The sequence below is a fragment of the Chrysemys picta genome, chromosome 5, assembly GCF_011386835.1.
Source record: "Chrysemys picta bellii isolate R12L10 chromosome 5, ASM1138683v2, whole genome shotgun sequence".
Classification (NCBI taxonomy): domain Eukaryota; kingdom Metazoa; phylum Chordata; order Testudines; family Emydidae; genus Chrysemys; species Chrysemys picta.
In genome coordinates this window covers 37,937,344-37,965,339 of record NC_088795.1, presented here as the reverse complement: position 1 = coordinate 37,965,339, position 27,996 = coordinate 37,937,344, and the positions used below count along the sequence as shown (strand labels likewise).

Sequence of the window (27,996 nt, the reverse complement as noted above, 5' to 3'; positions counted from 1 at the left end):
GCTTTAAGAACAGAGGTTGAAATCCTCCTTCCATTGAAGTACATAGCAAAACTCCCATGACTTCCACAGGGCCATGATTTCACCCATATTTTATGGTAATCAGAGGGAGGGCAGGGGCAGGTTAACCAGGACAGTACTAGGGTTTGGATTTTTTTTTTAACTTTTTATATGCATTTTATTTCATTCAAAATTTGTCAGACAGACAGAAATTTGAAAACAATGTTCAAAATTAAACAAAACTTTTGGTTTAAAATATTTGAGGTATTTTTTATTTGTTCTCTTCCCTCCCCCTTTAACTAGCTTTTCCCTTTTTTTCCTCTGAAAAGGGGATGAAAAATTAAAATAAGAGAAATGTTTCTCTCATTTTTAAAATAAAACCTTTTCTTGCTTTTCTAGTTGAAAAAAGGAAAAGTAAAAAAAAAAGAGAGAGCGAGAGAGACATAGAAAGTGTTTTTTCCTCTCTCTCTCTCTTTCCTCTTTTTTACTTTCCCCCACTTCTTGCAAACTAACCTAATCTCATCTCTGTATTCTGAGACTGGAACTTGTTGTGAAAGTGAGAGGAGGAGCTAACAGAAGACAACTGAAGGCTACCCAAGAATTCCGGGAGTTACAAAGCAGGATCACCTTTCAGAGTCAAAGAACTCACACAGAGAAGTCCTCAGCCCTGAAGTTGTTACTGAACTTCACAGTGGGAGGCAAAAGCTAGGAGAGTTTACAGTGGTATGTTTATAAGCAGGGATGGAATAAAGCAGCAGAAATTTTCACAGGTATTAGTTTGAGGTTTTACAAATTAAATAAAATAATGGTGGGAGGCAAGCATGAGAAATATGTGCTCTTAAATGAGGACTCTGACGTGGAAGAGTTTGATAAAAGTAAAGTGGCACTGATGCACCATCCCCAAGATGGGTGAGTTACATGGCATATAAAACAATTGCTTTTGTTTTAGTAACTGATTCTGAATTAAATCTCTCTCCTTTTTAGGTTTTACTATGGCAGGATCTGATATTCTGTTACCACACACAGTTATGGGATAAAGGTTTAAACAGACTTAATGGAAGTGTAATTTACAAAAAAAAAAAAAAAAATCATCTGTCTCTAGCAAATGGTAATCAATATACCTGAAGAAGTGTTTCTTATTGATCTACAAGTTCTTATACCTTTACACAGGCATCAATATTTATACATGGATCAGGGCAATGTACAACAGAGAAAATAAAAGGGCCATGGGTTTGTTGTGATACATTGATTAACTAGCTATAAGGTCATTTTGGAAGATTTATCTCCAGGTGTCTGCCCTTTATTTATGTCAGAGGTATAGTACTTTGGATGAAACCACTAATACTTACATAGATTTGATATTTAGGAAGATACAGTTTGGAAATAAAGAGCACAGCTCATTTTAACTCAGTGAATATTGAATGGATTTTTTTTTTGCAAGCTTTTTTGGTGGTATGAGAGATCAGTCATCTCTGATTTTGGAAAATCCCTCCTGTCTTCATAAAACAATAGTGACAGTTCTGCATTGAAGTACTGGACTGAACTCTGTGAATACGAATGTTACAATGGAAGGTGAGATCAATTTAAAAACAAAACAAAAACACCCTGGGTCTACAGGTCACCCATGCTGGAGAAAACATAGTTGCACTAACAAAGTAACATGTAAATAATTATAATAGATGAAAGAAAATATAAATAATATATGTAGTGTTGGCAGAATTCAATTTTTAAATAATTTTGACAGATATCAATGTTTTTATGCTTTTTGTTTTTAATCAATTTAAATTTTCACAGTTGCACAAAGTTATGGGTTTTAATCATTTTTTTCAATTTTTATCTATTAAAATTTTCATTGTTGTGGAAAGTTATGGAGGACCAGGCAATAATTATGTAATGGCAGTAGACAGTGAGATTCAAAAAGTTAAAACTTTATAACCATAGGAACACAAATTGTCAACATCACATATAAATCAAGCCCTAAAGTTCTCAAGCAGCATTTTTCTTACTTTGCCTGGGTGTACGTTTTGATTATTATTGATGGAAATATTGGTCAGTTTGTGTGTGTACAGTGAAATTGATTTTTATCAACATTTATAGAAAAAAAATCTAATCATGACAAGCCTTAATACATTGCATGAAGTAACTGCTTTATTAAATCCTTAGTTCAGAAAGATTCACTAATTTTGTATGTCACTGTGCAAATGCTTTGTTTACCCATTTTAGTTATGTAAAATGTTCACTGTTGCTTTTTTGAGAGTTTGTCATCTTGCTGTGGACATTGTATGCTGCTCCGCCTTCAGCTATTATTTGTATAAAAACCCCATAACCAGATGCAGCTAAAAGATGTCATCTTTTTCTTTGAGTGTCTTCTTGATAAATAATGTCTAAGGGTTCTAGCCATGCGGAATATTTGATTCAACACTGAACATGGTGCTTGTGAAAACGTTTGTTTCTGTTCAGACTTACAGAGCACAAATTCACATTGGTGAACTGAGCCCTAATCTTTTTAGAGGATTATAACTGAGCATAGAGGTTATACCTTTGTTGTGATACATCCAAAGTTCTGAAATGTTAACATTTTAGAAATCTTTCTCTATTTAAAATAAATACAGAAAGAAGACCATGGATTCACAGGGGTTAATTATGCACACTTAGATTTGTTGGGAAAAGATTGAATATGACTGGCAGACAACTTAATATACTATATTACTGCGGTCTGAGACATACATGAGATATAGCTCACAAAATCTGCTGTTGGATTTGTGAGCACCAATGCATGCAATGGATATTCAGAAGTGACACAGTGTCTATTGACACTGGATCAAGATCACACTTGGGCCCCTTGTGAGCATCAAAAAAAAAAAAAAGCCCTTATATCCTCCAAGATTGTGGAAGTTGCAGCTATGCTTTAAAATCTTCATCCATTGACTGTCCTGCAGGAATTTAAGACAACCGTGGCATCTCAGATATAATTCAGCCTGTTGCTCTCAGTGTCCAGAAATCATCCTGCAATTAAGCTATTTTAAAACTATTCCTTCACAGTGTTAGCGAGAACCCCTTCCCATAAGGTGTGGCAAACCCAGCGGCAATATACCAATGACTATCAAGAGGTGACAAGTGTTATATAAGAAATTCTACAAGTAGGGTCAAATGGATAGAAGATTCCATCCATTTGAGAAAGACAGGGACAGAGAAAAACTGGAACTGGATTTTTGTACCTTTCTGAACTGACACACTGGGTACATGTAGTATAGCACACAGATAGAATACATTAACTTTTAGATAGGGGTCCTTAACTATATGTATACTTAATTGCAGATCTCATTTCAATTTCATTTTAAAAAATAAGTTTTCTGTCAAACAAGTATACGTTTATTTAGAAACCAGACTGCTTCAAAATAAATTTAGGTTGCAAAATTTTATATTAGAGCTGTTGTACCTCAGTCCTATTTCTTTAATATACTTATGTATTGTTTCTGACAGTGAAAATGTAGAGTCACAGAACAGGAAGTAAAATACAGTAAACACAATAATGGCATAATAAAATTAATATTACAAAATGTTTAAAGACATTCACGAGTGATACTGCACTCTGAGCTGATGTCACAATCCCACAAGAGCCAGTCTGGCCTAGAAAATAGCACCAGACTAAGACTCAGGACACCTTGGGTCTCTTCTTGGCTCTGCCACTAGCCTGCTGGGTGACCTTAGGTAAGTCACTTCACCGCTGTCTGCCTCAGTTTCCCCCCTCAGTAAAAGGGGGATGATGATACTGACTGCCCTTTCACAACTACTGCTCAAGAGCGCTAGCAGTTATCACTGGGGAGAAATTTTCAAAGGTGCGAAGACTTTCAGCGGATATTGGGCACCTCATTTCCCTTTGTGGCATAGATTTATAGCTTCTAAGGCCAAAAAGAACCATGACATTATCTAGTCTGACCACCTGCGTAACCACAGGCCAAAGAATATCACCTAGTTAGCCCTTTATGGAACTAAATAACTTGTGTTGAATGAAAGCCTCTCTTCCGGAGTGGTGTCCAGTCTTGGCCTAAAGACATCAAGAGATGGAGAATCCAACATTTCCTTTGGTAGTTTGTTTCAATGTTTAATCACCCCCACTGTGCCCTTATTTCTCATTTGAATTTGTCTGGTTTTAAAGTCTCTTCCTTTGTGAATCTGTTTAATGAAGTTATCATTTCATGACAGACTTCATGTTCAGTAAAGAGCAGAAGTGTAGCTCTTTGGCCTTATTCTCCACTGTCTTGTGCAGTCATAAACTCTGGCCCAAAGCTGGGGTAAAATACTTTAAGAAGTGTCTTATACACATTTTGCACCAGCAGAAGTAACTTCACACGGTATAAAAAATAAAATCATGCCCTTTATTCCCAAGACAAGTAAAACATTCATATTAAATTCTTGTTGGAGACAATTCCTTAGATAGTAGAAATAAATATATTTTGACCAGAGTAATAAAACACTTAAAGTGAATAAGCTGTTCATGAGATTTTTGTCCTTCAGGGACAAATAGACAATATATGTGCTATCCTGCCTGCTTATTGAGCTGGGATGAGAAAGAGAGAGAGAGAGACTCTCTCATACACACACATGCATGTACACTTAATGAGCAGAGAAAAAAAATTATTTGCTGAGCTACACTCTGAAGTTACTTAATTCTAGTGAATGAACAAGATTAAGAGACAGCCCAAAAGGAACTGTATAAGAGGCAGGATGCTACAGTGGGTAGGGAACTGGCCTGAGTGAAACCTTGGTTCCATTTTCTGTACTACCGGTGAACTGCTGGGCTACCTTCTACCAGAGTGACTTCATTAAAGTATCCACTGAGAAGTGCTTTAGAATTAACCCTAAAGTTCTCACTCACTGCACAATTTGAGCAGCAAGGCTGTATGCTCAGCAGCTGAAGGAAAGGGAATCCAGCTTCAGACCTTCACTCTATTTCAGTCTCAAGAATGAGTAGCTACTCACCTCAGTGAGGAAAAATGGCTGGTGATAGCAACTGCAACTGCACCAGCCCAACCCAAGAAGCCCCCAGTGCACAGCAGCATCTAGGCAGCCGACACCAAACTTTCATTTCACCGCATACAGAGCCAACATAGCCCTGCATAGGCTCCATACAGCCTACTTCCCTTCACTCTGCAGCAGAGCCACAGTGATTACATTGCAGGAAATCATTTATGCATTTGATTGCCATCTAAGCTTATAGAGCCAGATTTACATTAGCATAAATGCACACTAACACCATTCATGGTAAGAAAGTTATTCCACACTTACACAAGAAGAACTAAGTCTTAGTTCTCTTGTGGCCAGATTTTTTTTTAAACCCTATTGCATTCTCCCAGGTGATCTGCTTTAGTCCCACTACAACACAGTACACACCCTTCCAGCAATCAATAACCAAAGCAACCACTTTTTAATCACACATAGCACCACACAGGTGGGGGGGATTTAATTTGACTTGGTCCTCCCCAAGTTGTCCTGGAAGTATTTATCACATAGATACCACATTCCATTCTTTATTAATAGTTTTAATCAATAGCTCCCCTATAAACTTCTTACCTACAGGAAAAGAAGACCCCTTTCCACCATTTAAAACCACAAATTCCACAGATGAGAAAACCTCTCCCCACCCCCACAGGAAATTAACCTGCTGTGTTGTTCCTGCAAGATTATAAAGCCTCTCAGGTGCTGCAGCAACAGCAGTCCTAACAAAAATGAGTCATCAGTGAGTTTTTCCTTCTCAGACAGACATACATTTCATTTCAGCCACATTGACATTTGAAAGGGGAAAAAATACACAGGGGGCTCTCAGAGAGTGACTGAGTACAGCATTTATATACATCCTTGTTCTAGGGGAGCTCCACAGGGCAGCATTTTATGTGCTGCAATCTTATTATAGGCAGGGCCCCGTGTAGTCTACAGTTATGGCATCTGATATAGAATCTACCCTTTGATGCAGACTTTTGCTACAGAATCTGTCTCCTCACCAGCTGTGAAAAACCTACTTGTTCCTCCGTGAAAAATTCTTCAGTGCAGTTATGTGGTGTCAATACAAAAAATTGTGGCATAGGTAAAGAATAAGGGAACAGTAAAATGAATTCAATTCACTATCCAGCTAACACCAGATTACTAAGTAATTGCTACTAAATAAGCTGTGTAAGAGCTATGTATTATTATTATTGAAAACTGTACTGATTGCATTATTCATTTTTTGTAATTAATGCATTCAAAACCATAAGCTGCTACAGAATTTCTATCCTGCCACAATGCAGTCCCACAGAATTTAGGTCCAGTTTGCTATCGAGTATACAAGGCCTTGCTTTTAAGAGGAAACTTTAGTGGACTGCCCAAATCAGCAGGTATAACCAGGAATAGATACATCAGCAGTGTTCCAAGTATAGCATTTATAGGCAGAAATAGCACTGGGGAGCCCATTGGAGTTGGTGAGTGGTGCATTTATTCAATTCCCTAGTATTATATGGAACTTCTAGTGATCATTTCAATCCAGCATTTACATATGAAGTTACCAGAATTGTCTGTCATGGATTTTGGACTATCCAGAGATATGGAAGACAGTGTCAACCACATTTAGAGCAGTGCAAAAGAAAAAGAGTAACATGGGTGTCAAGAACAGCTTAATCAGGAAGCCATATGCAGTGATGTACATAACAATACAACTTTATTGAGCCCACTTTAACTTAGAGAAAACCTCGGCCCACCCCCACAGGAAATTAACCTGCTGGGATGTTCCTGCAAGATGATAAAGCCTCTCAGGTGCTGCTGCTGCAGCAGTCCTAACAAAAATGAGTTATCAGTGAGTTTTCCTTCTGAGACAGACACTGCATAATCTTAGCTGCCAGTGATGGTGCCTTTTCTGTGAGCAATCTATATACAGATAGATATTTTGTAATACTCTCTTATAGAAATCAAAGGATTTATGGGGAGGATGAAAGCTACAACTCCTGCATACACAGGCAGGTTTTAACTTCCCCATTGCACTCTCACCATCAAGCCAACAACTTAATATCAAGACGAGACAATAACTAAACACTAATATAAAGGCTACATGTTGGTGGAGATGCTGTCTGCACTGATCATTACACACACATCCTTTAATTTAATGAGCATTTGAAAATGATAACAAAAGTTTTATTATCATTGTAGCTCCTAGGAATCCCGGTAGTCTACCATCCACTCCAGTTTCCCTGTTGGTCTGCCTGCCAGAGTCTTGTATACAGTCATGATGACATCACTCATAGCTGGATCTAGATTGTCAACAAGTACAGGGTACATGTGTTCCAAGCTAGGCCTATCTGTATGGGTCGACTGTCTGTTGAAGATTGCAGTGTGGTGAGATTCCAAGGATGTACTGGCAAAAAAATTTCCACAACCTGGCTACCATTCTGAGCTATAGGAACATGATGGGATATTTCCAAATCCTCTTCTACATGCCTGAAATGCTTGTTGAATATCTTAACCATTTCTAAATTTGATAGATGACAATTTCCTAACTCAAAAAGTGTTACATCCAACATGTCGGAAGTATATATTAGACCATGTCTTGACAGATAAAGAGAGCTAAACAACTAAAAAGTAATGTTAGCTTAAGTACAAGTCATCATGACTTTCCTTATGTGAAAACAGAATAAAGTCCATACCAGTAATGTATGGTGCTCTAAAAGGGCTAATTTCACAAAGCTAAACACAATAATGAGCCAATTCAGCAGGAAGAAATCATTTAAATGGAAAAATATAAATGTTAATTGGGAATGATTTAAGAACATTTAACCAGATGCCACAATTGAGAAAGAAGGCCATACTGGTTAAAAGCCAATCTGGTTTAGGGGGAAGTGAAAGCAGCTAAAAAAATTAAAATGCATAAATAAAAATGTAAGAAAAGAGAAGTTAATAGTTGTAAATATAAATCATAAGCTATGAATTGTAGAAAATGATAAGGGATGGAAGGGAAAATTTATGCCCAACAGAGTTAAAGACAATGGGAGGAAAATGTTAAAATCTAGAACAAAAAGAATCCTACTGATAGTATTTGTCCATTACAAGGGGGAAATAGTAGCACTGTAAATTAAAATACAAAAAGGGCAACATGTTCAATAAATATTTCTGTACTGTATTTGGGAAAATGAATGATGAGTTCATTAGATCATACGATGATGAAACACTTTCAATTCAAATAGTAACTGAGGAGAATGCTAAACGGCAGCTACTATAGTTAGACATTTTTAAATCAACACGTCCAGACAACTTGCAAGTGTTTTAAAAGAGCTGGATAAGAAGCCAACTGGACAATTAATGTTGATTTTCAAAAGCTCTTGGAACATTAAAGAAATTCCAAAAGATTGAAAGAAATGTAATGTTGTGCCAATATTTCAAAAGGATAATGATGGGATGACCTGATGTCAATCAGTCTAAAATTGATCCTAGGCAATATAATGGAGCACCTGATATAGGAATCAGTTCATAAAGAATAATATAATATATTTAATACTAATTAACATGAGGTTATGTAAAATAGAGCCTAACTAACTTGATTTTTTTATGAGATTACAAATGTGGTTGATAAAGATAATAGTGTTGCTGTAATATATTCAGACATCCGTAAGGCATTTGACATGGAATCACACAACATTTTGATTAAAAAACTAAAATGATACAAAATTAACACGGCACACACTATGTGGATTAAGAACTTGCTAAGGGGTCTCAAAATATAATTGTAAATGGTGAATCATCACTGAGTGGTTGTGTTGCTAGTGGGGTCCCACAGAGCTAAGTTCTTGTCTCTAGGCTATTAAATATTTTTATCAATGACCTAAAATAAAACCATAAAATTATCACTGATAAAATTTACTGATGATACAAAGATTTGGCAAGTGGTAAATAATGAAGAGGACAGGTCACTAATACAGGTCCATCTGGATCAGTTGGTAAATGGGGCACAAGCTAACAATATTTCCTTTACATTTAGGAACAAAGAATGTTGGCCATATTTACAAGATGGGGGATCCTGTCCTGGGAAGCAGTGACTCTGAAAAAGACTTGGGGGTTTTGGTGGATAATCAGCTGAAAACAAGCTTCCAGTACTTGTGGTCAAATGGGCCAATGTTATTCTTGGATGCATAAACAGGGGAATCTTGAGTAGGAATAGAGAGGTTATTTTACCGCTATATTTGGCACTGGTGCAACTGCTGCTGGAATACTGCATCATTCTGATATCCACTGTCCAAGAAGGATGTTGATAAATTGGTGAGGGTTCAGAGAAGAGCCATGAGAATGATTAAAAGACTGGTTAAACATGCCTTACATTGAGAGACTCAGGAGATCAATCTATTTAGGTCAACAAAGAAAAGATTAAGGGGTGACTTGATCACATTCAATAAGCATCTACACTGGAAACAAATATTTAATAATGGGCTCTTTGATCTAGCAGAGAAAAGTATAACAAGATCCAGTGGCTGGAAGTTGAAGCTAGACAAATTCAGAGTAGAAATAAGGGATAAATTTTAACTGTGAGGCTAATTAGCCATTGGAAAACTTTAACATGGGTTGTGGTGGATTCTCCATCACCAGCATATTTTAATTCAAGATTGATGTGTTTCTAAAAGAGATTGTCTCATTCAAACAGGAATTATTTCAGGGAAGTTCTGCAGGAGGTCAGACTATATGATCAGTGTGGTCCTTTCTAGTCTGTGAATCTATGAATACTCCATGTTTATCCTCTCCTTTCTTTCAGTAAATCTGTACACCAGTTCTTGGTGAACTACAAAGGGACAAGCTCTTGCTTTTTGTATCAGCAAGGAGTCATTGTTTAGTTTTTTTAAGTACTCTGTGAGGTCTCCTCCAAAAGGGAGTATGTTTGGGATTTTTTTCCTGACACATTTTTCTAGTTGTAGAGCCACACCTTCTCTCCTTCTCGGATGGGAACATAAGTCTCCTTTTCCTGGAATACTGTGCCTGGCATATTTGGATCACCGTATACTTTAAAAAGATATCATGAGCAACCAGCAAATTCCAATTTCCAGCTGGTGTTTCTAGTAGTGGGCCTTTCAAGTCAATCTATGAAGATTGGGGCATTTCTCCTAAAAGAGTTTTGGTGCTCCTTGCTGCTGCTTTCCTTTCTTGACAGGTAAGACAGGAAAGTACTCGGTCCTTAACATCTTCACCCATGCCCAGATAAAAATCTGTTGAATACCCATCTCAGAGTCTTTCATACCCTGGATGACCTGCTGCTTCATTATCATGAAAGCACTCCAGTACATTAAGCTTGCTGGCAAGACAATTCTTTATATTCATACACCAGCAAGTTGGTAGTTGGATCAATGGATAATTGTTTCTGAATTGCATTGAACATCTCCAGGCTGGGTTTCCTTCAGCAGAGCTGCTGGCGCACCAAACATAAATCAGGGTCTTGAACTAATCTTGCTAAATGTCATCATAAGACCAGGCTGAGAGTATTCTCACTGCCCTCAGTCAGAGCATCTACAACCATATTTTGCTTTCCAGGTTTATAGTGAACTGTGAATGTGTATTCACACAGTTTGTGAATCCATCTCCACAGGACACTTTCTGGGCTGTACCTCATAGGGAGCGACTGCACGACACTGTGGTTGGTCTGTGTACAAGGTGAATTCTGTATTTCATAAAGATGGATGATAGGACTTGAGGGACTTCATAATAACCAGATATTCCAGTCCTGTAGCTGAATAGTTGGTTTCCCTCTCATTTAATTTGTGACTACCAAGCTCATCCAATTTGTTCAAGTGCAAATCCAACAACAATCTTTGAGGCATCACAGTATACCAGGAATGGTTGGCATGGGTCCAGGAATATAAGCACGGCAAGGTTTAGAAGTCCTTCCTTCAGTGACTCAAGAAAGGTTGGGGGGGGGGGAAGGGAGGAATTGAGGAGGGTTGGGTATTCTGCTATAACAGCATTGGCCATGCTATGAAATCTGGTAAAAATCTCCTGTAGAATCTGCAGAGACCTACAAACAGCTGTGCCTTCTCTAGGTTTGTGGGAGCCTTCCAGTCCTTTATAACATTCAGTGTCTGGGGTTGATGTTCCAACCCATCATCACTGACTCCATGTCTCAGAAAGGTGATGCAGTTTTTTGCAAACTGACTTTTGTTTCCTGCAAGTTTAAACCCTGACTCCTCAAAAAGTTTTACAATCCTTCCCACTCCTACCAAATGCTCCTCCCATGTTTTATGGAAACAAATGAAGTCATCTAAATAGATGAGGATTTATCTAGTTCTCAAAACTTTGGTTAGATTATTTACTACCCTCTGAAACATCCCAGATGCAATCATGAGTCCAAAAGGCATTATGCAGAATTGAATTGTTCATAAGGTATCACAAAGGCAGTTTTTTCTTAGTCTTCAGTTGCCACTGTAATCTGATGGTATCCAGATACCAGATCAAAACAACTATAATATTTTGCTAATGACATTTTATCCAGGGTGTCTGCTATATGGGAAAGTGGGTGGTAGCTATCTTGACCTGTCTGTGAAGTATGTCTACTCTAGTCAACAGATATCCCAGAAATCCCTGTTGGAATTTTTCACAGTTACAATTGGGGATGCCCAAGGTGATGGTGATTTCTCAGTCAGACCATCCTCCTGAATGCTATTTAGCTTTTCTTTCACTCCTACCAGAAACACCAAGGGAATCTAATATGGGGGCTGTCTCACAGCAACACTCCCGGGCTTAAGCACAATTGGGTATTGCACCGAAACATATCTCCCAAGGTCTTCCTTATTCCTGGAGGACACACTAGCACATTGTAAGAGCAGCTGTTATAATCAATTTCTTTCATTGCCTTTTACAGATGCTTCTGTTAGGTCAATTCCTAGCTTTTTTACTGACTGTGCTGCTTCATAGCTCTTGACTTTTGCCCCATGAGAGGCTTTGAGACACCAGCTACATTGGACATTGTCCCTAAGGTCTGATTTTTCACTAGCTGCTGCACCTCCTGGTCAGTCACATTAATTACTCTTACCCAAAATTCCCCCACTGGTTCCGTTTGAAATAGAACGCTGATAAAAAGCAATCTAGACTGGATAGTCATAGCATCAAACACTCCTACAGGTTCAATGTAGAAGTCTTCTATCCTGGGGGTATTATTCCATGTTGACCTGGTTTCACCACAACTTTATTTGAAGACCCCACAGGAGCAACTCATCTCTGTCATGCTGTAGACCTCCCAGGCCCCAAGAGTTGCTCCCTATGGTCCATATTTACCACATCCAGTAGGGATTATCTGTATATTATTCAGGAAAAAGTTTGTTCCATTAACCCTCCAGGAGTTCTTTTGATGCCTTCGGATGAAATCCACTCCCAGTACAACAGCACTAGAAATACTGGTCACCACAACAAAAGTCAATTTCATAAGCAGAGACTCCAAGTTCAGTAGGAGCTACATTTCTCCTGTCATCTGCAGTGGCTGGCGATTTATACTGCAGGAGTTAAATTAGTAATTATTAATGTTCTTCCACTTCAGCACTGGATGTTCTCCGGGATCAGATTTATTTTTTTTTATCCTGGAGTCCAACAGCTTTGTGGTTTTCCAGCCGTCAATGTCTCCTGTCACATAGTAACGGGTATCTGGGCAGCTCTTCACATGAGCTACTGTATAAATTGCTGATGGTGGCCCTACTGTATCAGAAATTTCTAGTTTCTCTGATGAGACTTCCTTCTTCTTCAGCAATTCTACACTGCCTGCAAATATCATCTGGTCTGGAACCCACTCAAGAAACAGTCTTGACATGGGACATCTGTGAATAGCTTGCACCTGGGCCTCCTCCAAATTTTTAGGCACTTCCCTAGCAATCATTTTTTTTAATTGCTGCATCTGGTATAAATGAGTCACCTGGGGCTGGGAATTAACAGATGATGCCTTTAAGGAAACCCCAATTTCTGCTTCCACATTTGTAACTCTGCATGTAAACTGGTTTATAGGTTTTTCTAATGTGTTATCATCCTTCACCAGCAGTTTCTGAAGTTTTCCTGTTAAACCATTTATAAACTGACTTTTCACATTGAATTCTGTTATAGTGTGCCCACTCTACATTGCCAATTCCAGATTTGGTGCAGCAAGTTTTTCTTTACTCACAGCATCAAACACCATGCTGCTTTCTCATCAGACCACTTATTTACAGAGAGCAACAGCTCAAAGTCTGTCAAATACTCAGACTCCAATCTCATCTGCATAAACAGTAAACTTCTACTCAGGCAAAAGTGCTTTTGCCATCTTGGATCCATAGCCACCAGTTGTAATCGTTGCTTTTAGAAATCATGGGGATTTATTGAAACACTGCAGTGAATACCAACTCATGCTCACACAAGCAATACTTAACTTCTTCCTAACACCCTTGCTAACTAACACAACATCATCTCAAAACAAGACAACAACTTAGCACTACGATAAAGATACAGGAACATCTATTGGTGGAGACGCTGTCTGCACTGATCATTACAATATTTTACACAGCACTCTGGTCATTCATGTTGGAGCCACCAGAATTTTACTTAAGAATGGTGAGCAGGAGTTGGTCTAACGGTTCCACTTTGCAAGGTGTGACATGAATATTTAACTCAATCTCTTTGGTTTTATTACTCTGCTGCCTTGTATAATTAATTCAGAAGCTGCTGAGAACCTACAGGAAGAAAGTACCACTGCTGCCTGCTGTCTGGATGTAAGTGCAGATGTTTCAGCCAGTTTTATAAATAACACATCAATGTATGTTTTTGTAGGAAAACATGCTTGAAAATCAGTAAGGAGTTTCCAGCCCGTTTTCACCCACAGAGACTCTGTCATGTTTTCTTTATCGTGCTGCTGCTAACTTCCCAGGTATTTCTGAGTCTCTTTGTTCTGAAATTGCATCAGGAGTTGGAGACAGTAAAGCAGAAGCAAGTTACAACGCAGAAGGATGGTAAGAAAGGAAAATCATGCTATATTTTGGATTCACTTCAAATGAATGTTGTATCATTTTCTACTCAGAGTTTGAAGGGGGCTTCAAAGCAGGCTTCCATTGATTTCAGTTGGCACTATATCAAGCCCTATGTGAACTTCAAACCCTACTGCTGTGTTATGAGGCAGGGGGCTCTTTTACTTTTACATTCTGGGCCGGTCTGATCCAATTTTCATTCATCCTTTAATCTGGGCTGTTCTTTCTCCCCTTTAAAACACGCACTACTCTCCTCTCCCCATGGGTGATCTATAGCCAAGGCCTGTGTGCTCAAGAGCAGAGAACCTTCTCCAAGGTTGCAGGGCAGCTCTGTGCCAGTCTCATAGAAGCAATTGCCACAGAGCAATGCAGTATGTATAAACCACCCAACAGGATAAGACATCTCTACATAATATCATCCCCTAAGGGTGCCACAACCTGACTCCGGATTTACAACCTGACTCCTACCAGGCACAGCCATGTACTGCCAGCTAAACTGTAAGATATTCAATGAACAGCTTCCAGATGACAAGTTTAGCACAGCTTCCACTGCTGTGGACCTAGTATTTCTCTCCCAGCTTCTGCCACAAGTATTCTAGTATAAGACACAGCTAATATGTGGGACATACCTTTAGTGTATCCAGGAAGAAGCCCTCTGTATAGGGGATTCTGCTGACTTAATTGGTAAAGTCCTCATAGTGTCTGGTCACTAGGTGTTAGAAACAAACCTGGCCTGTGGTTAAACTTTTAACAGGCGAATTGAGAGCACAGAAATGACACGGTAAGAAATAGAAAACAGCATTCTGCAGCTGTTATTCTGATTATTATTTTAAGACACAGGATAGAAGGTAGTAAATGTTTATGTGTGCATGTTTGTATATCTTTTGTTTAGTATTTGAAATCCCTAGCCAGTTCACGTTACACACACACGGCTCTGTGCAGATAGAGCAGACAAGTACAAGAGTATCACACAGTCTTGTTTATAACATTTGAAGAAGCCAAATGCTGAGATAGAAACTTGCAGGCTAAATCAGGTATTCAGTTCTTAATACAAAAGAGCTCAACTTATTACCATCAAATTCTGGGGTGCTAACGCAATTCTACAGCAGTTTAGCACCTCTTGTTGATGTGATATTTATCCAAGAATTTTGTCTTCAAGACTAGCGGTGTTATATTGCTCCCTTACATTTTTATCAGTGAGTTTATTTCCCCCTATTTGAGTAAATCTTGCTTTGCACTGGAGAAAAAAAACACTCCTCTATAAAATATTTAGCAATGCTTAAGGAAATAAATTAAACCCCTAGGGTAATTTTTTGATCAATTTGATTGCTTGTACACACCTGCTATAATCAAAGCACAATACAAATTTCAACTATAAAGCCTCACAACACCCTTGTGTCATAAGTAAGAATCATATTATTCACATTTTTCAGATAGGAAAGCTGAAATATCCAGTGACATATTTTTGAAACTAGAGGTAGGAGGTCCATATGCAAAGAAAATATGTGAGAAAGCTACAGTATCTATGAGAGCATTTATCACACTTAGAAATCAAAAAAATGCACACAGAAACAATAATTTAGGCATCTAACTAAACATTTATATGGCTAGTTGCAGTAAGTGCATTTCTGCATGCATAATTTGGGCCACTGCATTTTTAAAAGTTGGAAGAGAGAAATTAAATATCTTGCCCAAAGCCAAACAATGTGTCAGTGGTGGAACTGGGAGCTCCTGGCCATACAATGTTCTGTCATTGGATCACTTTGCTTGTCAGGGATACATACTAGAAATAATGCATCTTTTTACTATAAAGGTCATATAGTTCAGAAATATCTTATTGCTTTATACACTCTGTTCTAAGTAAATGTCATAGAATTTGCAGCTATAATTTTCTGATGAATTAACAGAATACCTCTCAGAGCAGTACAAACCAAATGCAATGTAAAATGTGCTTAGCATCAGAGACACCAGCTTGTTATTAGGTACTGAAAATTAGTGGGATTAGGCACATCACCCCCCTATTTTGTCCGTTTCTCTGGGAGACAGGAGCTATTTTTATTTTCTATTTCATTTGACCCCTCTCTTATACATTTATTATTTTAGTTGCTGGTACAAAGCAAACACAATTTTTATTACGTTATTAAACTCAATCTATGTTGTTGCTACAGGAGTAAGTTTTATAGGAAATCTACAAAATGTGATGAGTTGCTCCTTGGAAGTTCAACTCTTGTAGCTGATGAGAATGTGAACACTACTTTTACTGCAAGGACAGAAACAAATAGCGGATTTAGCTGCATAATAGAACTATTCTTTCCAATCAAGATGCAATCTATACAGTACATCCAGCCATGCTGGCTAAGAGCATTAATTAGATGTTTCCAGTATTTATTATAGGCAGAGCTGGTAGAGCTTCCTATACGTAAGGCTGCCCAGCACAGCACTTCCCATTCCAAAACCCTGTTTGCAGTTGCTGATAATTTTGCCAAACTGTAATTATTCAGACCGAAATTCCCCATACTGGGTGTTTGTCACAGACTGAATTTTTGGGGAGTTTCAGCAAAAATGGATGAGCCAAGAATGAAATTAGAGAAATATGTGTTTTGCCTACCGTAAAAAAAAGCTTAAAGCTGAAAGGATGGTCTCATGATTAAGGCAGTTGAATGCTGTCCAGGAGAGTTGGATTCTGTCTCTGCTCAGAATTACTATGTGATGCTGGGCAAGTCACCTAAATCAAACTTCTCACAGGTGGCCATTAACTGTGTGCTCCTCATTTTCTGGGTACCCTACCTGAGACCCTGGGCTCTGATTTGAAGCTGAGCACTCATAGCTGCAACTGAAGCCATTGGAAACTGTGCTTTGAATATATAACATGCTATATAATGACAGGTTTAGAAGTGGGTTGTAGCCCATGAAAGCTTATGCTCTAATAAATTTGTTAGTCTCTAAGGTGCCACAAGTACTCCATGCTATATAATGGTAAGGACTGTAAAGTCAAACCCAACTCATCTCAGATCAGGCTCCCTAAATGAGTGGACACTTTTTACCTTCATGTCTCTGTGCCTCAGTTCCCCATCTGTAACAATACCACCACCTCACCCCAAAGTTGTGTTGTGAAAATAAAACAACTAATGTTTGTGAACTCAGACATTATAGTGATGAGTACCATAGAAAGCCTATGAGGAAATTAATAATTGTGTCTTCAGAGGATGGTTGGATGGTGAACTGGGGTCACACATGGAACAATGAGGAAAAAACAAAATATTGAGTAGCTTCTCTTTCAGTAAGCACTGTCCATCCTGGGCATAGACTGAGGCAGGGGACTTGTGGAAAAAATAGTATGTAATCAGGTAATTAAAGACTGGACTAGAATGCACACATGCTGCTTATCTGAACTAACACAGGCAACTTTAAATCTGGCATTTCTTAACTTCTGAGTGTTGGACTTTGCAACTTGGACATTCTTTTAGCATAGATGTTTATGTATAATTTATATACTACATTCAGTCCCTTGCACATTAATTATTAGCATGTACTTAGCTCCAAAAGTATGTTTCATGCTTTACAGTAAGACATCTGTTTTCCAAGATTTGAGTGCAGCTGTATTTTCAGCACCTTCTCTTGTTATAAGTGGCCTGTACTTTTCTGGCCTCATCCTAGCCCTTAATCCACATTTCCAAACCACTACACATATTGGCATAATTCTGCATAATTAGCAGGATTCTCTGTCGAGGAAAGGCCAGGAATAGACAGAATAGGCAATGCAAGCCAGGATTAAGGTGAATTATCAGAGCTGTGCTAGGAAACTTCATATCCCCAACTTTGCTTATCTCCAGTACTGACTGTGTTCCCTCACTTACACCATGCTAAATGAATCCACAGATTTAAAATAATAACAAACAGCCCCAGACTTTTAGTTTGCCCTCGTAAATAATGCTGATAAATGTGAAATGTATATTATTATTAGGTGTCTGACACACTTCCAATTACACCAGAAGGTGCTAGTTACTGATTCTTTGGCACCTTCAAATTCATTTAGAAGAGACTGATATAATTTGTAAGCAAATGCAAAATAACTAACTAGCACCTACTGGATGAAGAACCAAAGGCCTTAATAAATCAAATTTCTCTAGGCCAGTAACACTTAAGGCAATGTATGCTGAATAATAAGAACCACCACAAAAACCTCAGATGATGAAAACTGTTTTAGTGTCAGTGCCAATGACAAAGCCAAGGTTTCTTGTGAATATTTAGAGTAGCAACTTAATGTTCCAACACCATGAGCATCAGCAAAACACCTATGGTGTCTCCTAAGCCACAAAACACCTCATTAATATTATTATAGCACTCCCTAAAGGCCCCAATCAAGTTTGAAGCCTCCATTGAACTAGGAATAGCATATATATATCTGCCAGCTCAGCTGGCCACATGGTCTGTTCTGGGGTCTATTCCAGCTCAGTAATCTGTTTCTGCTCCCTCTGCTATGAGAATCTCCTCTGATTGCATTCTTGTCTTCTCTTTCCTTGGTCTTAAACTAAGATCATTCCACCTCAAAAGCCCAACAAGCATAATGGTGGACTCTGTATTCGGGGGAATTCTGAGCACCTGGTCAAACTCCTCATAGTAGGGACAGGTAGATGGGGAGTTGTGAGGTTTGCTGTTAGCATCCTTTGCCTTTTGGTGAGTGCCCTTGAGGTTTTTAATTCTCCCCTGACACTAGATAGCCATTTGCACAATCACCAGCCTCTGGGCGATGCTCTCGTACAAATGCTGATTTCAGGTATATCTCCTAAAATCATGCTCTTTGCAATACTCACAGCAGACAAAAAACAGTACCCTAGTGCGATCCTCTGGCCAGCTAGAGCACACTACGTGGAGGATCTCCTGGACAGCAACTTCTCATGCTGTTCAGATGAACTAAGCTGAGCAAAAATGGAGCAGGCTGCACAAAATGAGGGATTTAAAATGCCGACCAAGTGTATATAACCAGCAGATGGCTTCTGGCACAAAGGAGAAGAATGGGAAGTGAGTAGGTAGAATGGCTGGGAAATACAGCCTCAGAAATTATATGATGGCTTTGGAGGACTATCAAAATCTGAGCTCCATATCCTGGGTTTTAGCTGCATCCTTCTAACAGAAAAACCTGGACTCTAACTTATACCCTCAGCTAGGCAAGCAAGTTTAGGTTCAAAGCACATATAAACCCAGAATTACGGGGTCTGTGTGTGGCTGATAGGTGAGTTTGGGCTACACACGCAAAAGCCTGGGTTAACTCTACAGTGCAGACATACCCAAAGTAAGAGACAGTTCCTGCCCTGAAGAGTTTTCGGTCTAAATATCCCCTTTCCTACAGTGCACCAGCCCCTGCTTTGGCTGCTTCTGCAACTAATCCTGCTGCAGGAGCCTCTGCCTTGTTCCATCTATAATACCCTTAATATAAAGTGTGACCAAAAAGCTAAGAGCTATGCTATGGTCCTGTGCCACCCTTGAACACACCCCTTGAAGTCAGTGGATATGTCTATACTCCAGCTAAGAGCAAGCCTCCCACCTTGAGTAGACAGACTTGTGCTAATAGGGCCAGAGCTAGCATGTTAAAAATAGCAGTGTGGCCATTGTAGCTCCGGCTGCAGCTCATGCTCTCAAACCCACCTGATTCCCTAGGCTTGAGGCTCTGTAAGAGCGCTAAGGGTACACCCATGTGCTTCTCGTTAAAGGACTGAGACCTTAGAATTAAGGTCAATTCTCCGGGGAAATGCAACAACTAACTTTAAGCAGGGATAAAACTCTCCTGTCCTTTAAATTTTCATGCTCTTTAAAATTCTCCCCAACTTTGAAAGCCGTGAAATCTGGAACCTATTTAATGATATAGCAGGTCTGGATGATAGGATACTAAATTGGTGAATTGCAAGATTGTTAATGAATCCTAACACACATCCTGAGGACCACAAATGTATCTAAGTGCTCATTACTAACAAATAAAACAAGAAAATCTTGCTGTGTAATTGTTGCAATAGCATTTTGAGTTACTACTGTGGAACCACTCTTTTGAAAAAGAAACATAACTCTTGAGAGTTTATGGGAATATTTTTTTTCTGGATGTATTTGCATGGGGAGTTCCACATTACTGTGTTAAAAATGAAATGTTGATTATTTTTTACAGTGATGTTATACTTGAAAATTCCTAATGTTCTTAGGTAGTCCAATTCAAAAGTGTTCCTTGAGTTTGATACTGGATTTCTACAAGATTGTGCATGTGGGGAAAAAACATATGGGTTTACTAGAGTAATGGGGATGGCAAACCATCATAAAAAGGGCTATAATTCATTTGTATAATCATAATCTTATAAGACTCCTATAATTATGTAGTCTCTGCCACTTAAACAGGCACATAGGTAATAGGCAGCAGAGTCCAGGACATGAGACTGGCAGTCAAGAGACCTGGGATCTAATTCTTATCTCTGCCACTGACTCACTGTGTGACTTTGGGTATCTCTCTGTACCTCAATTTTCCTATCTGTAAAATCAATGCCCTCCTTTGTAAAGTGCTTTGAGATCTCTGGGTGAAAAGATTTGCATAAGAGGTAATTATTCACAGAAACTTTATAATTTTATTATTATAAACAACTGATGTGGAAGTGCCATATATACACACACTAATACATCTAAGAGATCTGAAAAGGAAAACATCCACTCTTCTTGGATAGTAATCTTTTCTCAAAGTCTGACCAAGTGGCATATTTTATGTGGGGACGTGAGAAATACAATACCTCTGTCTCAAAAGGAGTACTACAGACAAAAAAAGGAGATTCTTATGTAAACGGCCATGGTTTATATGTGGTTGATTAATATAAAAACACCCTCAATAATAGATTCTGAAAAAAGACATTATCTGAGATTCTGTTTTATCTGTCATATCTTGGCCCATTATAGTCATTAAGGACGTAAGAATTTTAATATCTTTGCTGTTTGAGTGCTGTAAGTTTACTTGTACTTTTCATTCTGTACAGTGCCATCTTGTGGCTGAATAAATTTATCTTGTGTTTCGTAATAAGTGCAGTGATCATTAAGACCAACATTTTTAAATGTGGGTGCCTAAAATCATGCTCATAACTTCATATTTAAGCATCTAAATAAAAGTGACTTGGTTTTCCAAGATACTGAGCACTCACAGCTCCCAGTTAAGTCAATGAGAATTATAAGCTCTCCACACACTTGAAAATGGGACATTTTTATTTAAGTGCTTACCTTTAGGTACCTACGCTTGAAAATGTTGGCCTATGCAGCATGCTAGGAGCATTGGCCATGTAGCATGAAGATGCAGTGTGTGACTGGGAGATGTAATGAAGAGTTTTATCAGCAATCTTTCTCTCCTTCCTGTTTGTGCAACATCTGCACTTGCACATTTCCTAAATTATCAGCACACAATATCATCAAAAATACGGTTTTACAGACTGAAGGCTGGCTCTGTGGTGTGCTAACTACACCATGCACTACCCAGCAGTTGATTCCAAGTGAAGAGAAATGTCAGGATCAGGATACTTGTTGATGACAGTCCAGCAAGAAGCTGGTGGCTCCCCACCCCACCCCTCATCAGCTCCTATAGAGTTCAGTGGCTGTTCAGTGAGCAAAGGAGTCAGTATCATAAAGAAAAAAATGGTGATGCAGCATTAGGGCATAGATAAAATGTTAGGCTTAACCTGTTCTAATATGCTGACTCATAATAGAGCTCCATAGACATAAACCTAGATCCCCTGCCTGTACCCAATGTGCTGTAATTGCAGATGACTGTCAGGAGATCATTTTAATCAGATTGTGCAAGGTAACTCTGGGGCTTCTCTTGAGAACTATCCAAAGGCTTGTCAGGAAGTCACTTTGCTAAGAAATCTACCTACATTCAGATCACTGTCAGGGACAGAACACACATCAGTTTATTCCTGATAATGTCAGACTATGCCAAGTTACTTGGTAATATCATAATATGTTAAAGTCACTGGGCCTGACCCTGAGCTTATTTACTCAAGTCTCACCCTGATATAATGGCATTGTCTTCTTTAGAGCTACTTTTGATTTACACTGACATGTGAAATCAGAACTGGGCTCATAGTATCATTTTGGTGTAAAATTCCAAGCACTTGCATGCCAACAAATAAATAATGAACTCTGTATTCCTATGAAATGGCTTTAAAACAAGAAAAACTACCTAGTACTAATACAAATGGAGCCAGATCTCCCATTGTCTTTTACTGCATGTGCCTAATGTGTGTGAAACCTACTAAATCAGAGTGGCAACAATTGATACCTACTTTGCATTGATGTAAATAACTGTCCAAGGTGCAGAGCAACAGAAAATCTGAACCCTGGACTTCACAATCACCACCTTTTTCTCTGAATACTCAGAATTAAATTTGTAAATAGCTTCCCTTATGTTATAAGCTGTCATAAAGACAGTTAGGTTGTATTGACTGGAAGACTTGTCAACTGACAGGGAGATATCCTGATTTCACTTTTTATATACTAATATGCTGTACTAGTTAGAGGGCTTTCCTATTTAGAGGCTGCCCACTAGTCTCATTGTATAATGGTTCATAGAGAGATCTGATGAATCTTCCATCCAATGCAGTTTTTTCTATTTACCCATATGTGTCAGGACTTGTCAAACATGATAGCCCTATTGTTGCTCTTGCTGACAGCAGTGTAAGTCCAATGGACCCGATTCTGCCCCCTCAAAATACAAGTAACTGCTATTGACATCAGGCCCATTGACTTGAATGGAGTTACTTTTACTTTACACTAATGCAAGAGCATAATCAAGCCTGTTATCTTTCTTCTACAATGATTTGTTAAAAGAAAAACAGAGAACAGAATTCCTATGCTCTTTTCCATATTGAACTCCATCTGATCACCTTACAGGGACAAGGACCCTGTGGGAGCCTGACACAGGGAGTAGCAACTGAATGCTTAAATTGGTCAAATGCAAATTCTGAACAATCTATGTGAAGTTGTCATGAGTTTTCAGAAAACCTGTAAACATTGTGTGACACCTCCCCCACCCCGCCCTTTGCCTACAATATGTATAGTTTATAGGTTCACCCACTGTAAACATATTCATTCTGTTTTCTTCAGCTACAGCATAATTTTAGTCTGCCAGTGAAGTTAGCCATTTGGAAATGTGTTTGTGTGCGGTGAAGTGTGGTGGGGGTTGCATAATCCTTCTGCATCATCACAAGACTCAAAATAGTACCAGCCTTCAGACGAACAGGGGTCCAGCAGTCCTTCTCTACTAAAGCAGAGATTCTCATTGTGTTTAATTGTTCACTGACTATGACCAAGCAGAAATTCAAGATGGACTCTCAGAACAAAGTCAGCTTTGTGGCTCTTGTGAACAGAGCTTTATTACTGTTTTGATCCTGATGACTCTAGATAAAAGGAGAGATCCAAGTAAATCATATAATGGATGTAATTTAGGAAGCGGTCTGCAAAATTTCCATGAGCAAGGGACAATGCTATTATTTCTTCTTTCCTTTCTTTGCCTTTCTGAATTATTAGTTTCACATCGCTAGCAACTCTCTGTATTAATTCCCATCAATGGAACCGCCACCTACAGAGCGGATAAAAAGGTCGAAGGAAAATCCACCATTCCCTCTGCTCCTGCTGTGGCTCTCAGAGGCTATGAGTTCATACATTTGTCTTTCAGACTTCATAAAATCTTTCTGTGCACTTCATGGGATCAAATTAGCAGAGGCTGAGCATGTATTTAATACTCTTTTAAAAGAAAAAGAAAATCTTCACTGAAATGAGATGACTTAATTGAAAAAGGGAGAATTTTTCCTTTAATTTGAAAAGAATAATGAGCTTTAGTGAGATAATTGGATTTGTTCCAGTCAGGGCTGGCTCCAGGCACCAGCCAACCAAGCACGTGCTTGGGGAGGCACCTTGTAAGGGGCAGCCAATTTTGGGGTGGCGGGGGGCGCTCAGGGTTTTGTTTTGTTTTTTTTTTGTTCGGCGGGGTGGCGCTCGAGGTTTTTTGTTGTTGTTTTTGTTTCAGCTGGGCGGTGCTCGGGGGGTGGGCTTTTGTTTTGGCAGCGTGGCGCGGCACTCGGGCGGTGTTTCGGCAGCACAGCACTCGGGCGGTGTTTCGGCGGGGCAGGGCGGTGCTTGGGGGGGTGTTTCGGCAGGATGGCGCGGTGCTCGGGGGGTGTTTTGGCAGCACGGCGCGGCGCTCGGGGGGGGTGTTTTGGCGGTGTGGCACTGGGGGTGGTGTTTCGGTGGCGTGGTGCGCAGCGCTGGGGGCAGTGTTTTGGCGGCGCGGTGTGGCACTCGGGGGTGTTTTGGCGTCACAGCGCTGGGGGGGTGTTTTGGAGGCACAGCGCTCGGGGGGGGGTGTTTCGGCGTGGCGCTCAGGGAGGGGTGTTACGGCAGGGTGGTGCTCTTTTTTTTTTTTTTTGCTTGGGGCGGCAAAAAAGTTAGAGCCAGCCCTGGTTCCAGTTTGTTATCTTATTGTACCCATTCTCCTTTATACTTTTGCCAGGTGATTTTGTCTTACCAAATCTTGTTGCTCCTACTTCTTAAATAAGCAAAATTCCCCTTGAAATCAGGGGAGGTTTATCTTGAAGAGCCACAGAATAAACACTGCAGTGTTTGGTCCTCTTTACAAAGTCACTTTTTTTTTAAATGCAAATTTTTATATTTTTTCTCCATTTTCCAAACAAAACTTCTGGTTCAGGAAAGTAGTTATGTACCTGCTTAACTTAAAGCAAGTGGGTTCTTTATATCAATAGGAACACTCATGTGCTTAACATTATGCACGTTTAACTTCCTTCGTGAATTTGGGCCTAATATGAAATATCAAGACTATTTTGCAAATCAGAACTGTACTCTCTATATGTATTTTCTGTTATATATTCCTCCCATCCCTGGCATGTATCAGTGCAGCATGGAATTGCAATATCTGGCAGGTTAAATTCACATTAAAGAAAGTGTTGTCTATCATTTCCTTACAGTGCCATCAGAACACTACAAAATTTCTGGCACTCAAGTGTTAAAAACAAAGGACAAACAGCTATACCGTCTTCCTCTTAATAGAAGAGAATGTGTTAGAGCTTTAGCAGTACATATGATTTACAAGTAGGTGGTATCATGGGGACAATGTTAAGGAGGTTTATAGCACACCCACACACATATACAGAATGACCCAGGACACAACATTTGGATGTGGATCCAAATTTTATCCATGCTGTGAGTGTTCAGTGGTTTAGGATCCGATCCATACTTACCACACCTGATAGTTTTAAATCTAAGTACTCACCTTAAAGAGAGATTTTTTCCAGGGTAAGTCTCTGCCAATACTGAAATGAACTATGTTTTGCTGCCTCTGCCTGATATTTAAAACATTGCAGATGATAAGCATGTTTACAGTTCATCCCATTAGTCATGTATTAACATACAGGAACAAATTCACCTAGACTCCAATTTTGAAAAACACTTAAGAATGTGCTTAACATCAAGTATGTGCTTAAATTTCAATGAGCTTTAAAAGTCAATGGGTTTAAAAAATTAAAGTTAGAAATATACTAACTTTAGACATATGCTTAAGTACCTCACTGAATTAGGGTCTTAAATACTACAGTGATTGGTATGTTACTAATAGGTAGGTAGAAGGATAAATAGTAGTTGTTTCCTGCCAGACCACTCAGATGCTGATAGACATTCCCTAAACCAATGGAGCCCCTTCAAGCATGATAGGGGAACATGCAGTATTCTCTCTCATAGTTATGTGCTGCTTTTAGGGTCTGTCCATCTGTTTGTCTTGTTTTTCCTCTCTCCGTCTCTTTGTTAGCCCACAGGAATGCATAGACGTGTTTTAGCACTGAAAAATGCTGAAATCTGATTGAAAGAAAAGTTATCCCATGCATCATTTGTGCTGTTGTTCATTGGCGAAGTTAGCGCTCATGGAAGTGTGGGTCGAATAGCACTGTTCTGAGCTAGGTATAATGTTGTGCAAGGCCTACACAACTTTCTCTGCATGTTTCTGTCGATGCATCTCAGTCCAATAAGTTGTTTGTATCCTATGCAGTTTTTTGCATAGCTGTGATTTTTTGTTTGTTTGTTTTAAAGCAGCCACAAGCTATAGGATCCTCTCACACCTTCAGTTCCAGTTTGTCTGACTTCAGCTTCTGCTGTGTCTAATTATTTCCTGTTGGGATCATTGATTATCATCATTCAATGTAATGTAGCAAAGGCTATTTTAAAGTATTGTGGGAATTAAATTACTTTGCTTGGAAAAAGTTTCTGATGTGTTGGATTTTCAGTTTATTCAAGGAGAAATTTCCATATGAATGAAAGAAAAATAGTCTCTGTTACACATATGCACATGAAATTGTAAAAGCACCCTTCTTTGGATGTGAACACTTGGAACATATTAAGCTGTTCTCTCTGGCTTATCTCATATTGTTCTAGCTATAGATAAACATTAAAAGCCTTAAATAATTCCACATGTTTATATGCATCTTGTATGGCTTTGAGAAAACATTTCTAGCTCATGCAGCATCCAATTTTATGAAAATTATTTGAAACATATTGTTTTCCTTTCTTAAATAAAATATCCACTCTAAACAACATTTCAGCTGAGCAGAAGGACGTGGAAACAAACAGCAGAGGAGAATCCAGACAAAAAGACCTAAGCCAGAAGGTAAAGATGAATTCATGAATTCCATACTAGATTTCTACTGGGGAATAGTTGATTGCACAGAAGACATAATAGATGGGTGGGAAGTGTGAATGTACTTAATTAATGTAAAGGGCTTGAATCACTATGCTGGTAAAAATAATCTTCAAAAAGATCTTGGGTCTCACATAAATCAGGGTAAATCAAAGCCAAATGAGTAAAGTCAATACAACTGCCTCTGATGAATGGAGAATAAGGCCTTGCTGTAATTGCATTGGTGATTAAAACATATTTTGAAGATATTTTCAACGATAGTGTATAGTACTTTGCTTCCTTTATTCTTACTGTTGGTTTTACTTTCCATTGTTTCTTAGAAGCTTGCAGATTAAGGGCTTAATTGCATCTATAGGCACAGGCCAGTCTTGGGGCAGTTTAGAGTCATGAAGTCCTAAGGGAAGCACTAGTGGGCATTCAGAGTGATAGGAATGCAGAGGCAACGCTCTCCTGCTATACCCTTCACTGGCCTGTAGAGACAGACACCCACTCAAGGCTGCTATACCCTTCACTGGGTGCAGCCTTGAGTGGGTGTATGTCTCTACAGGCCAGTGCACAGATGTTGGAGATCCATTTCCCTGCCTCCTCTCTGCCATCTTGGAGCTCTCTGTACTCCTAGGAGCATGAGGATCGTCCCCTGGATTCATCTGAATTAAATTTACTTTCAGGGAGGGTAAACAAAAAGGGTTCTGTTTTTCTTATTAATACACAGGGCATTGTTCATGAAATTCCTTTCATCGATAATGGAAGCAAATCGACCATGTAAATTCTGTGAGTCTATGGGAAAATAGACCATCACACATACATATCCCCTCTGCCAAAGAGAGTTGAACACAGAACTCTCTGATCATCAGAATAGGAGCTCCTGCACGCTCTGCAAAACTGTGAAAACATCCCCATGATAATCTCTGCTTCCACTGAGAAGGCCTCCATGCAATCTCAGAATCTGTGACCCTGGCACTGTGCAACAACTTCTACGTTGATTAATCCATCTCTATAGTTGAGAAAAGCACACCTGTCTCATTGAGAGGGACATCAGAGCTGTTTGCCAGCTTTGATGTTTCATAACAGGGAAATAATGGCTGATAAATGTTGTTGTCAATTAGGTTGATGAATTGAAACCATCGCCATCCACTCCCGAAGCCAAAGACCCCAGAAGTGATATTTCCATTGAGGACACTGTCTCCCTGAGACAAAGAGTTGATGTGTTAGAAATAATAGTAAGTGGCTCCAGAGGTTAGCTGGCTCCAGAGGTTAGCTCCAGAGGTTACAGTTCTCTCAAGGGACTGTAATTTTGATCCCCAG

The 27,996-nt window shown here is 39.2% G+C and overlaps 1 long non-coding RNA gene across 1 annotated transcript; it reads left to right on the top strand.

Annotated features, from left to right (window-relative positions):
* The first annotated feature begins 632 nt into the window (after window positions 1-632).
* LOC135984108 (uncharacterized) lies at window positions 633-26,662 on the top strand. Its single transcript, XR_010602016.1, has 3 exons — window positions 633-906; window positions 13,783-13,961; window positions 26,597-26,662. It is a non-coding gene; the product is annotated as an uncharacterized LOC135984108 (long non-coding RNA).
* Window positions 26,663-27,996: the final 1,334 nt, after the last annotated feature.